The following is an 11,938-nucleotide window of genomic DNA, read 5'->3' as shown; positions in this document are numbered from 1 at the left end:
TCTCGCTCACATCCTATACATTTCTGACTGAACACATTAAAACACTAAAAATTTCCATAGAGGAGATGTAAATCGTGTCTCATCTGTAGGTGTCTTTGATATTATTAGATACACTATGGAGGGAAAAAAACATGTTAATGGATTCGTTTTTGTGAACAACATTTAAAAGTATTGTGTGTCATGCTGTGCAATGAGTGCTGACATTTTTAGAACATTGAAATTATATAGCAGTGCAGCATTATGGTTTCCTTGGCAACAGTGCAAATGACTTTGAATCTTAGCAACTTTTACACCTCAGCTTCACACAAGCCTCAGTAGACTCGTTGATTTACAACATATAAGGCAGAGAACGACTTATTTTTACTATGTTACTGCATAAGCTCTAGTTCTCTGACATTTTTGTTTTGATGGCACACCACAGGTTGTTCTTTTTCCAGACACATATCAAAAGGAGAAAGTTGTAGGTGAGAGATGACAGGATATGGAGCATCTGCATGGAGAAAACGCACAGCAGTATGGGAGGGAACCGGAGGGATGAATGTTGGGCGGTGCTGCGGGTGATGCGAAGAGGACAACAAAGTAATTATGGGACGACTAAGGATAGACATAGAACTGGGCGAGGGAGCGGGGAGGAAAGGGAGGCTGAGAAAAACGAACAAGAAGGAGACGAAGGGTGTGGGGTGGGGGGTGTAGTAACCTGCAGGAGTCTCCATCACACCATGGTAGTTAATTAGCCTCTGACTGTGGTGGCAAACATATTCTGTAGCCATCTGGAGCAGGGGTGGGGGGGGGACGTGTTTTCCTCTGAGCTGTCCGTCCACCAGTCCATTCTCTGACGTATCTGCCTGTCCTTAAATCCAGAGTTTAGTTCATCTGTCTGTACCGTGTGTCATTCTGTCTGTTTCCAGTCTGTAACTGACTATTGGAACCTCTGTGTCATGTTTATGTGCAGGTTGGTCTGTCAGTAAATCTGTCTGAGCTCTATCTTCCAGCTGTCTGCCATACTGACTAAGGACCCTGTGATAAATCCCAGTGGTATATTCATAATATGTATGCAACCACACATCCTCCACACGAACACTTGGAATAAAAAAAAAAAAAAAAAAAAAAAAAAGACAGCTGCACTTTTCTCATCATCCACAAGGGGTCATGATTACATTGAAAAGACTCTTCAGCAGGATTTAACTGTGATCTTCAGTCAATTGTGTTTGGAGATGTAATTTGGACCCTTTGCGAATAAGATAAGATTTTTTGTTTTTTTTAAGTGTTTATTTAAGAGTCAGCTGCACATGTATAGCTCCAAAATTTACATTTAATCTGTATTTACACATCAGATCTTTTCACCAACCACCCATTTAACTAATTAACTACCAACAACAAGTAGCTCTCTGCAAAGGTTTAGCCATCATTTAGAAGAAAGAGGAGGGAGAATTATTCACACACGTTTTACATGTGGATGTGACAAATAAAGGAACGTATGACCACAAGTTAGTCATCAAAATATACAAACAATAGCTGCTACTGGTGGCTGCAGCTGTGAGGACAAAAAAGAGAAAAAGGAACAGAGCTTGAACCAGCCTTGCATAGTTGTATTTATTTATTTATTTTAACATATACACAGAAAAGCTCTCGATTATCAGATATGTTGAGCTATTAAAGAGTCTCAATGTTTTGCGTTATATGCCAATTTAAAAATTTTAATAATGATAATTTATTGTTGTCAATTATTTCCATTTAAAGTAGTTAGATTTGTGTGCCAAAAATGTTGACTTGTGTTAAGTATTACAGTCGATCTGTGTTTTTTATAGAAATTAATAAGATTCAAGCGATGTATTGCCATTTTCACAGATACATCATAGTGCAAGTACATTGGAATTCTTGTGAATATCCTTAAGTTAACTCTGTAAAAGAAAAGATAGAAAGATAAAAGGAGTAGCATGAAAGGAAAGAATAAATACACATGATATACAAAAACTAGTACACACAAAGTACACACTTATGTAAATACACAGAGTGAACTGAATAAAAATACAGCGTATGAATTATAGCAGGAACTAGAAAAGAAAAATATACACAATATACAAAAGGACTCACTTCATTAAAATACACACTATGAATTATATACATCAAAATAAAACCCATGAATCACTGCACATGAAATAATTCACCATAATATATTACTAATTAATTGATATATTTATAACATATATGTATATGTATAACATCACAAATAAATAGCCTAAATAAATAAATTATTAGATAAATAAGAGGATCATATTTTAAGTAATTTATGTCACAGTAATAGATATTATATTATTTTGGCTCCCATCATGGATTTATATCACTTCCATGGGTGACTAAGTCTGTTTTTCTAAATTAATAAGGTGGATAAAAGGTGTTTAGTATAGAAGGCCATTTCCACCAGTGTGGTGGGACAAAGTCATTATAAAGAGAAACTTTCTCAGACTTCCTTATCTCAAAATGATGAGTTAGTAGTCCATCTCAAAATAGTGACACACTATTTCAAAATAAGAAGAAACCAAAATAATGACTTAATATCCCAAACAATGACTTAGTATCTCAAAATAATAACTTAGTAGCCTCTCTCTCAAAATAACAACTCAATCATCCCAAAATAAATGTTTCAAAATAAATAGTATTTCAAAAAATAATGATTTAACATCTCAAAGTAATTGTTATCAATCAACTAGCCTTACGAGAACCACAGTTCCCACAATGCTCCGCTTCAGAGTGCACGTGTCAGCGCTGCCAGCGGACCGGACTGAACGTCACATTCCTGCATTCCCTTTTTCCTCAGTCTGGGACGTCGGAGTTAGCCGCCAGCATATAGCTAGCTTAATCCTCTTCCCCTCTTCTCTTTTGGAGAAACGGACCCATGACACGGCGGATTTGATCTCAGGAGGTGATCCCGGGTTCCCCAGGAGTCAGAGTTTCACTTCGGGTGAGGATTTATCCAATTTTAAGCCGGCGAAGGTGTCTGTCTGTCGGTTGGAAGGCTATAACCGTGGTAACCACATAACAGTTTTATAAGAAGCGCTGGGTTTGTTGCTAGTTGTCGCTGTGAGTGACCTGGTTATGCTTTGAGTACAACTGTAGCAGACCTGTTGATATAGCTCAGCTGACGGAGGGTGGGTTGAATTCATAATGTGCGTGGCCTCTGTTGTTTACTGTTGTACTTAAGAGCTAGCTAACGTTAGCCGGCTGGTTAGCCGCAACGCTTGCGTCACCATTGTTACCGGTGATACGCGGGCAGCAGGGTGTGGAGGCGCCTCCAGATGTGGCTTTGTTACTTTGACAGACAGGGACATGATGGTGCAGACATTTGGATAACGTTTCCATAAAGATACACCACTCGGCTAATGGAGCCATACAGTGCTAGCATCCCAGACAGCATGGGCGTGGCTATAGGGGTGTAAAACAGCGTGAAAACTATGGCTGTGGTAATGATTAATATTGTTCTGGTCACCTTTACAGTCAGTCTGGTTTCAGTATTGTTGCAGGGCAAGAATAGCTGGAATAGGCGTTCAAAACGTTAATGTCAGGCTGCTCCGGAAAACAGATGAGCTTGCTGCAGTTCACCAGCCTGTCTCAGCTGTTGACTCTAATAACAAAGAGTGGATCACAGCTGCTGATAATCAGAGGGAAAACACTGATATACCTTGAGCTCAGATGTAAGTGAAAACTGAGGCAGATACAAGCAGTTTTTAGGTAGTGGGTCTGCATAGTATAATTAGTTAGTACTGGAAAAATTTAAACCATGAATGAGTGCTGGAATAAACTTGTCTTTGCCACTTAAAGGACAGTTAAACCCAGAAATCAAAACAAAACAAAACAACATATTTTTCCTCTGGCCTGTAGTGCAATTTTGTTTTGGTGAGTTTGGAAATGTCTATCTTTTCTATAATATAATGGGACTAATTGCTACTTGGTTTCTAGAGCTCAAAGCCCCAAAAAACATACATTAAAAATGTTTCTTCTCAGAAATCATGACATGGTTACTCAAGATAATCTACAAACATTGTTGTTTCATGTACATTCTACTGTAGAAAGAAAGCAGTTCCTACATGAACCTGCTCACAATAAGGTCTGTGATTTATCTTGAATGGGATGATTTCTGCAAAGAAAAACTGGTCTTGAGTTTTTCAGATGTATGTTTTTGGGCACTGTGAGCATCGACAGCCAAGTGCCATCTTGTTCCATTATATTTGAGAAAGGGCAGACATCTCTACGGCTGATACCACCAAATCTCAGCAACTCGCACCAAAACGATTTTGGGAGGAACTTTCCCGTTAAAAATCAGTACACTTATATATTATTACTCATAAGTTTTGAATGTACAAACTTTAAAAACTGAGTGGTCTGTCCTATAGGAGTCCTGACTGTCGTTTTTAGGTTATACTTACTGCCAGTTTGCTTGTAACATTCCTGAGATTCCTGCTGTTCAGAGACTGATTCTATCAGAGTGACTTTAGTGAGGTAAGAGGAATGTTTGCGTGCCACCACAAGTACCACAACAGAGACCCTCCTGACTTGAATAAGACAGGATTTGTCTCGCGTTAATGCAGAAACGCAAGACCAAATTTGCATGATTTATTGTAGCCTTTTAAGTGGATGATGCATTCATGAATTGATAATCAAATGTATCCAGTCCTGCTGAGAGGATTTGTGTTCCTTTGATTAAAGGATATCTTCAGTGTGTCATGATCCTTTCCCAAGTTGCCTGTCTGCATCAAGTCGAGGCACAGGCTAATTTCATCGGCCTGTCAAGTTGCAAGTCAGGTTCAACCAGAGTCTCATCCTGAACCCTGTATTCATTATATATTTGACTTGACTAAGTGCCAAGTTAAATACACCCAGACTGATGAGGTAATTTGTTGCCTCTTCACCTTTTGACAGTATGGTACAGTCAAACGTGTAGAGTAATTTAAAAACTATTATCAATTAATTAAATGCCAGTGGATGAATTGTAATTATAGATCATGTCCCTATTTTGATCTTTCATGGGCCTAGACATACCAAAGTTATGTATGTAGAATGGCATGTTTGTGAGTAAATAAGTGCTTGAACGTGGGCACTTGCAGGATATTTTAAGATTTATATATAGAATGAATGTGAGAAAGTACTAAACATGTAACCATCTGATGACACAACAAAACAGTCATCAGTTAACTAATCTTTGATATAGAAAATATGTTCACCGTCAACAAACAGAATAAAACAGATCTGGCATGCTGTATATTCTCAGTAATAACTCACCCTGTTAATACATGTTGCAGGCTGTGACAGTGACATGATGAAACATGGAAGATGTTCTGGATCCCATCCACCCAGATTCTTTGATCGCTAGTTGAAATGTCACATTTTATTTTGACTTTTTAATGAGTTTGTTCTCACGGTTGCGAATTATATACTTGTATAAATGAATCATAGGTTTTATTTAACCGTTTAATTACATGTTGGTGTGTGTTTGCTAACTGAACCGCTTAAAGGGATAGTTCGTATTATTTGAAGTGGAGTTGTACGAGGAACTTTTTGGTAGTTAGTGTCTTTCCTACTGTAGATGCCAGTCAACGTGCTCCCAGTGTAGAGAAGTAGAGAGGAGCACCAGCAGGGAAGCTAAGTACTTTACTGCTGTGGACAGGGTCAGCAGCAAAAGGTATTTTAGCCATTTAAAAAAGGTCCACCTAAATAAATCAATATCAGTTTAAGTTTACGCTATATTTAGAATTTATATAAGCCAAATATCACTCTCCAAACCAGCCAAACTCCATAGGCGAAGTAATTTTACCTCACAGATCATGGGAGTCGCTGGTCTACCACTTTCTCAGTGTGCTGGTTTGATTGTAATCTAATCTCTTAATAGCAGGTCTGTACTTAGCATCCATTCTTGTACTCCTCTCTGCATCTCCTAACTGGGCGCATGTCGACCGCCATCTACTGTAGCAAATACACCTGACTATCGATAAGTACATCATGCAATCCCACTTCAGATACTCCAAACTATCCCTTTAATCACCTCATGATAGGGGTGGCAATTGAAATAAAAGTAGCATTTTGCCTAGGGTCCTCTCCCATGAACTAATCTAATCTGTGATCAGAGGTTGTGAAATGTCTGGTGGTTGATCAATGGATGCACTGTTATCATTTGGCCTTTCATTTGTGAGGACCTTACCTCACTACTTAACAGCAACAGTTGCTTTTATTTACTCTTCAAAGGTCGCTATAAATCCACAAAATATAAAAAACTATGATGTCCTTGTCACTGTAGTAGAGAAATGAATATTGCTTATTTAAACTTGGCCTGAAACACAGATTCATTTGGACCATCTAAGCAGAGTCAGTGCAGTGTCATCACCCCAGTGATCTGCAGTCCCAGCAGCACATATTGATGTGATTAACCGATGAATGAATGAGGCTGTGAACTCTGTCCTCAGAGGTCAAATGGTGACAGGATATGAAAAGAATCATCCGGGAGCACCACCAACAAATAATGACGCCAGGATTAATTTTAGCAGCAGCATGTAACTCTTTACCTCTATTGCCTCAGAAATATGGGATAGTTGTTTTGGGCTGTGTGACGCACACCCGGTTATACGCATGCATGCAGTGTTTTGGAAGAATGTGGAGGAGGAGCGAACACAGCTGCATGTTGTGGAGTGAGTGGGAGTAGCCTGTAGAAAACTGGAACACCCTGACTCAGCCTGTGGAGCAGAAATCTAGCCTCGATTCAGTGGGAACTGCTGCCGCTCTCATTATGGTGCCTCCTGAAGTGCATGGATGAGTGAGTGGGAAAAGAGAAAAGGAGGAGAAAAGATCACTCGGGGCATATTGAGAAAAACATACAGTAGCTTTTGTAAGAAGAGAGGTATCAGGTGATGGCCGGGGACATGAGGCCTGTAGCTCGGTGCAGGAATGCAGAGAAGTTATCTAGAAAATTACAGAGCGTGTATTTTTTGAAAACAAGTCACAATTGTGGTCTTTCTCTGGCTGACCCTTTTTGTTCTCACAGTTACTTGTTTTGTCATCATCTCATGTGCTAACCAGTAATCACCACAGCTCTTTGTTCCCTCTCTTTTCCCTTTTGTCGCCGTTCAGCTTTGAGGCCTCAGAAGTTCTACCTACACTCCATACATGTTGTGAAGCCTGTGAGCTGAGTTACACACCCTCACTTGTTTGCCTGGATTCTGTATTTGTGTGTGTGTGGATCTGGACAGAATAGCATTGTTGGACTATTGTACTATGCCCAGTCCTCTCCCATTAGGTCACTACAGGGGCATAGGGGCACAATGGGGCTATTGTTTTAGATGTACACACACATACACATGCACACATACCCTTGGACCCCCTCTGTGGCATGTGCAGCTATCTTCTGCTGGTCTGTTCCTCTAGATTCAGGCCAGTCGGCTCACACTGTATGAGTAAACGCGTTTACTCACAGCAGCTTGTTTCAGTGAATGGGAGGCGGGAGCTACAACAGACTCCTTTGAAGTTGGTTTGTAATTTTAGCTCCACAAACACATGTTGTACCTGTTACAACTTTGTGTGAATACCGTTTTCCAGTAAACAGATCCTGTATCCCAATGGAAACTTGTATGTGTAGTGCCTGGGTTTGTAAAGGCTTCTAATGAGGATGAGGAGAGGCTTTTCATTTCCTGTCTATAACAATACATTCACATCAGTTCCACAGTACAATGACTCTCTTGATGTGAACGAAGTGAGAACGGGTGCAAGCAATGTGTGTACAGAGCCACTGTGAGCAGAAAACTTTGCCAGTGTTTCAGCAACATTTTGAAGGTGCGCCAACTTTCAAACGCCTTGGTCACACTACATGACTTTCAAAGGCAGATCACTGTACTGTTCACACTACACCACTTCTGTCTAGCAATCTGGAGTCTTGAAGTTGTAGTTGTCTGATGACTACATGATTGATCAGCAGTAGGGGGTCACACATTACAACATTTCTCATCTGCAGAATCCCCAACAAGTCTGTCCATTCTCCAGACTGCGTTTTGTCACACGAACACATGTGAGAAGTGACATTAGATTATTAATACTAAAGCTTCAGCATGCAGCCTGTTACTGTTATAGCTACTTGAAGTGAGTTAGTTTGAACTTGAACTTGAACTACAACTACTTTTACAAATTTTTGTTCCATTTTCTTCAATATTTGGGCTCTTCTGGCTGCTGTTCCAGGGCTATTCCGTCTCTCCCACTGTGTCCGTCCTTCTCCACTCCTCTTCTCCAGCCCCGGTCTGCTCTCATTGGCTGTAACTGTTGGTATTGCTTCCCAACACAACCAGATATTAAAACTACTTGATATCTATCGGGCATCTGCAAGGCATCAGCGAGGCATCAGCAGCTCATGCAAAGCTCCTGTGAACGATGGTTGCTTGAGAGTCAGGGCTACAATTCTGTAGTGTGGACCCGGCTTAAAGTGGTCCTAAAAATTGTGTTGCGGAAAGTTTTTTTTTCATGCTGCAGAGGAGGAGTGCCGACCCAAATCAGTATGTGCTTTGAAATGCAAAGTAGTGTACTCCAAAAAAACTTGTGACAACAGTTTTCTGTGATGCTTTGCTGTTTGCAAATGCTCATAATCAATCATTGATATTTTAAACATTGGTATTGGCAAAGAATTGGTGAATCCCTAGCAGTCTTACAGTGAAATCTGTTTGTTGTTCCATCTAACCTACTTATTAACACACATCACATCTACCAGGAAACATGTCAGCTGAATGATTAGACTTAAAGACACCATGAATCTATCCTGCTGACAGAAATAGATTACTCCAAATTATATTTTAAACCAAGTGTGAGTTTGTTAAGCCAGCCGGTCGGTAGTAGACCAGATTAGACGTATTAGCAGCCCTCGCTGCATGGGGTGAGAACATTGACGTGGACTCCAACTGGGGAGGCTGGGTCTCATGTTCTCCTCTGTTTGGGTTGTGTGGATTATGGTTCTTACTCTTTGGTTGTTATGTAACTATATCAAAGGCTACAAATCACTCATGGCTCAGAGCTTGTTTCACAATGTTTATGATAATATGTTGTGTTGTTTTATTATGCCATAATACAGCCAGTGTGATTTGTTAGGAGATTGTAAATATCCTCTGAAGTGGAATTATGTCTTTGAACCCCGGGTGATGATAATTTACATGGTTGTTATGCTTCAAGTTGCAGTTTCATACAGAAATTATTTCTTTATTATGTATTACACTTCAGTATAGTACATAGTATTAGAAGCTTTTCATTATTGACACGCACACAGCATACTTACCTCCCCTATAGAATGTGAGATCTTGCTTAAATCCATATTATTTGACAGAAAAGTATGACCATATTAGAGTTGAGCTCGTTTCAGTGAATCGAAATCCATGCTGAAACACTAGAAGAGAGAGGGGAGCTTTTTCCACTGTTCTTAACAGCAGAAACTAGTCAACAATAAGTAAGTCCAACAAAAGTACTGGACATACTCTACATTGCTCTAATACTTGGAGAAACATTTTCAACCCTCATTCAGTGGGCCTGGGAATGTGTGAATAAAAGTGAAGATAACTGCATTATTTAAAAGCTTTTGCATGCATGCATCAGACTGTGTGTCAAACAGATTTGCTGAGCAGGGAGAGATACTGCACCATGTATCATGATTTTACAAGTTAGTCAGGTCAAGCTACTGTCTGCTGTTTGGTGATCATGAAGTATGGATGGTGTGGATGGGCGTTTGTCTCAGCCTCTCAGACAAAGAAACAGTGTGCCGCCCAGTGCCATGCTGTGTCTGTCTGGCCAGTTACAGGATCTGCCTGGATGGTGCTGGGCGTTGGGCACAGTCTTCAGCTTGGTGAGACTGTAGTACATGATGCTTTGCATGTTACAGTCTTGATCTATCTCTGCTGGCCTGTAGCGTCACTGTCTGTCATATGTTTTAGTGCACCATTCAGTCGACTCAATAAACTGCTCTGTATATTCTTAGCCTGGTTTCCAGACCTCTAAATCACTGCCTGCATCTCTGGAATAGTTCAGCTTCTTTAATACACTTGTTTATCAGGCACACATATTTAAAACTAATGCAGTCTAATGCAAAAACCCTGCAATAAGTTCTACCCTCATGAACATTTTAATGTTCTGTCATTGTTGAAACTGTTTGATAGAGGTGTTGTTTCAGATTTATCGATATTTTAGCTGCTGCAGTTTAAGTGCTGTTTAATTATCCTGCTTTTAAAGGTCCAGTGTGTGAGATTTATTGGGATTTATTAGCAGCATCTGACAGAAATTGAGCACAATCTTAATAAGTATGTTTTCATTGGTGTCCAATCACCTGAAAATTTTTGTACATCGCGCAACTCACTTGCCTGACTGGACAAGTGGTAAAAAAGAATTGAACTATTTAAGTATTTTTGATAATTGATTAATGATCAAAGTAATTTTTAATGCTTAAATGACAGGAAATGCTGTTTTTAGCCTCTCGTATATGGACTGAATATCATTAAAAGTGAAAGTTTTGGACTGACAAACAAGACATTAAAATACATCACCTTGGACTTGGTTAGACAATTTTCACTATTTTCTGCCATTTTGTAGATGCTACAGCACTAAATTAAACATGACAATTAACTTTAGTGTCTTTTGGGTAATTTTGGCAAGCAAGTTTCTGACCCACTTGCCCAACCAGGCAAGTGAAAAAAAACATTAATGTTGAACCCCGGTGCATATCTACTGAAGATGCAAGTCATCTTCCACAGAGTCCGCCATGTTTTACTGCCATTTTTCTGCAGTAGCCCAAAACAGACAAACCAAACACTGGCTCTGTGTCCGGCCTTTTGCATTTTCAATGAATTTGACAGCCACTCTTGGTTCTCCTACACTGTTGGAATAGGATAATGAAATGAGGTATTTACAATCTGCAAGCTCACCAGATGCCATTAAATCCTACACACTGGTCCTTTAAATGTATCTTATAGTTTGTTATCCCCATTTGTATAATAAGGGTAGACTAAATATTAGAAACACCACTCAGTAAAATGCAATACAGTTCAACAAACTTGCAGACCACAGTGTCCAAAATGTCCACACATGAATGTAGGTAGAATTTTCTTCAGGACTGTTGTAGTCGACTGTATTATTTGAAGTAAACTTTGATGTCCACAAGTGCTGTATACTGATACACCAGTTCTTCAGCTATAGCATAACAATGATGCTAAACATGTGGCCAGGACAGTGTGGCAGCCTGCAGTTCTTTGTTGGAACAGCTGGTTGAGTTGAAGGAGGGACAGCAAAAGGGTGGAGACAGGAAGGAGCAGGGGAGGAGATAGGATATGTATGTGGGGGACTGAAAGATGAAGTTTGAGGAGGGGAAGGAGAGTGGGACAGACAGACAAAGGCCAATGCTGCAACCCACAGACAACCCACATGCAAATGTTCACAGTGAGATGAACACTGCAACAAGCTGCTTCATGAGACATGACTATTGTCTGTCTGACAGACTCTCTTTCTGTTTATTAGTCTATACTCAACTCCACAATTTGTTCTCTGCTTTGGTTCTTACTCATTTTAGGCTTCAATTATCCAATTAAATGAACAGTTAAAATTAATCTGTAACTGCTTTTATTGTTTAAGTAATATTTTAAGCCCAAATAGCACAAATACACTGGTTCCTGATTCTCATTTGTGAATATTTGCTGGGCTCCTTTGTCTTTTGTGACATTAAACTTAATATGTTTAGGTTTGTGGCTGACTGTTGGACAAAACAAGCAATGTGCAATGGTCACATTGGGCTTTGGAAAATTTTAATAATATATTTTTTTTCTATTTTCTGGCATTTAATGGGCAAACATCTCAGATTTAGCATAACACTTCTATAACAGTGTTAGACTTGCTTAAGATTAGAGTATCAACATCAATGCAGCAGAAACCATAATATAAT

The 11,938-nt window shown here is 39.6% G+C and overlaps 1 protein-coding gene across 2 annotated transcripts in view; it reads left to right on the top strand.

Moving 5' to 3' along the window:
* Positions 1-2,783: 2,783 nt before the first annotated feature.
* ctif (CBP80/20-dependent translation initiation factor) overlaps positions 2,784-11,938 on the top strand; it is a 69,777-nt gene continuing 60,622 nt past the window's right edge. For both annotated transcript variants that reach the window (XM_084745643.1, XM_084745642.1), the window contains exon 1: positions 2,784-2,962. The gene's annotated coding sequence lies outside the window, so the exon portion shown is untranslated. The remainder of the gene's footprint in view (positions 2,963-11,938) is intronic.

The sequence above is a fragment of the Lutjanus erythropterus genome, chromosome 20 (genome assembly GCF_056507025.1).
Source record: "Lutjanus erythropterus isolate fLutEry1 chromosome 20, fLutEry1.hap2, whole genome shotgun sequence".
NCBI lineage: Eukaryota > Metazoa > Chordata > Actinopteri > Lutjaniformes > Lutjanidae > Lutjanus > Lutjanus erythropterus.
Note: the sequence above shows the minus strand (reverse complement) of the source record. Positions and strands in the feature narration are given on the sequence as shown.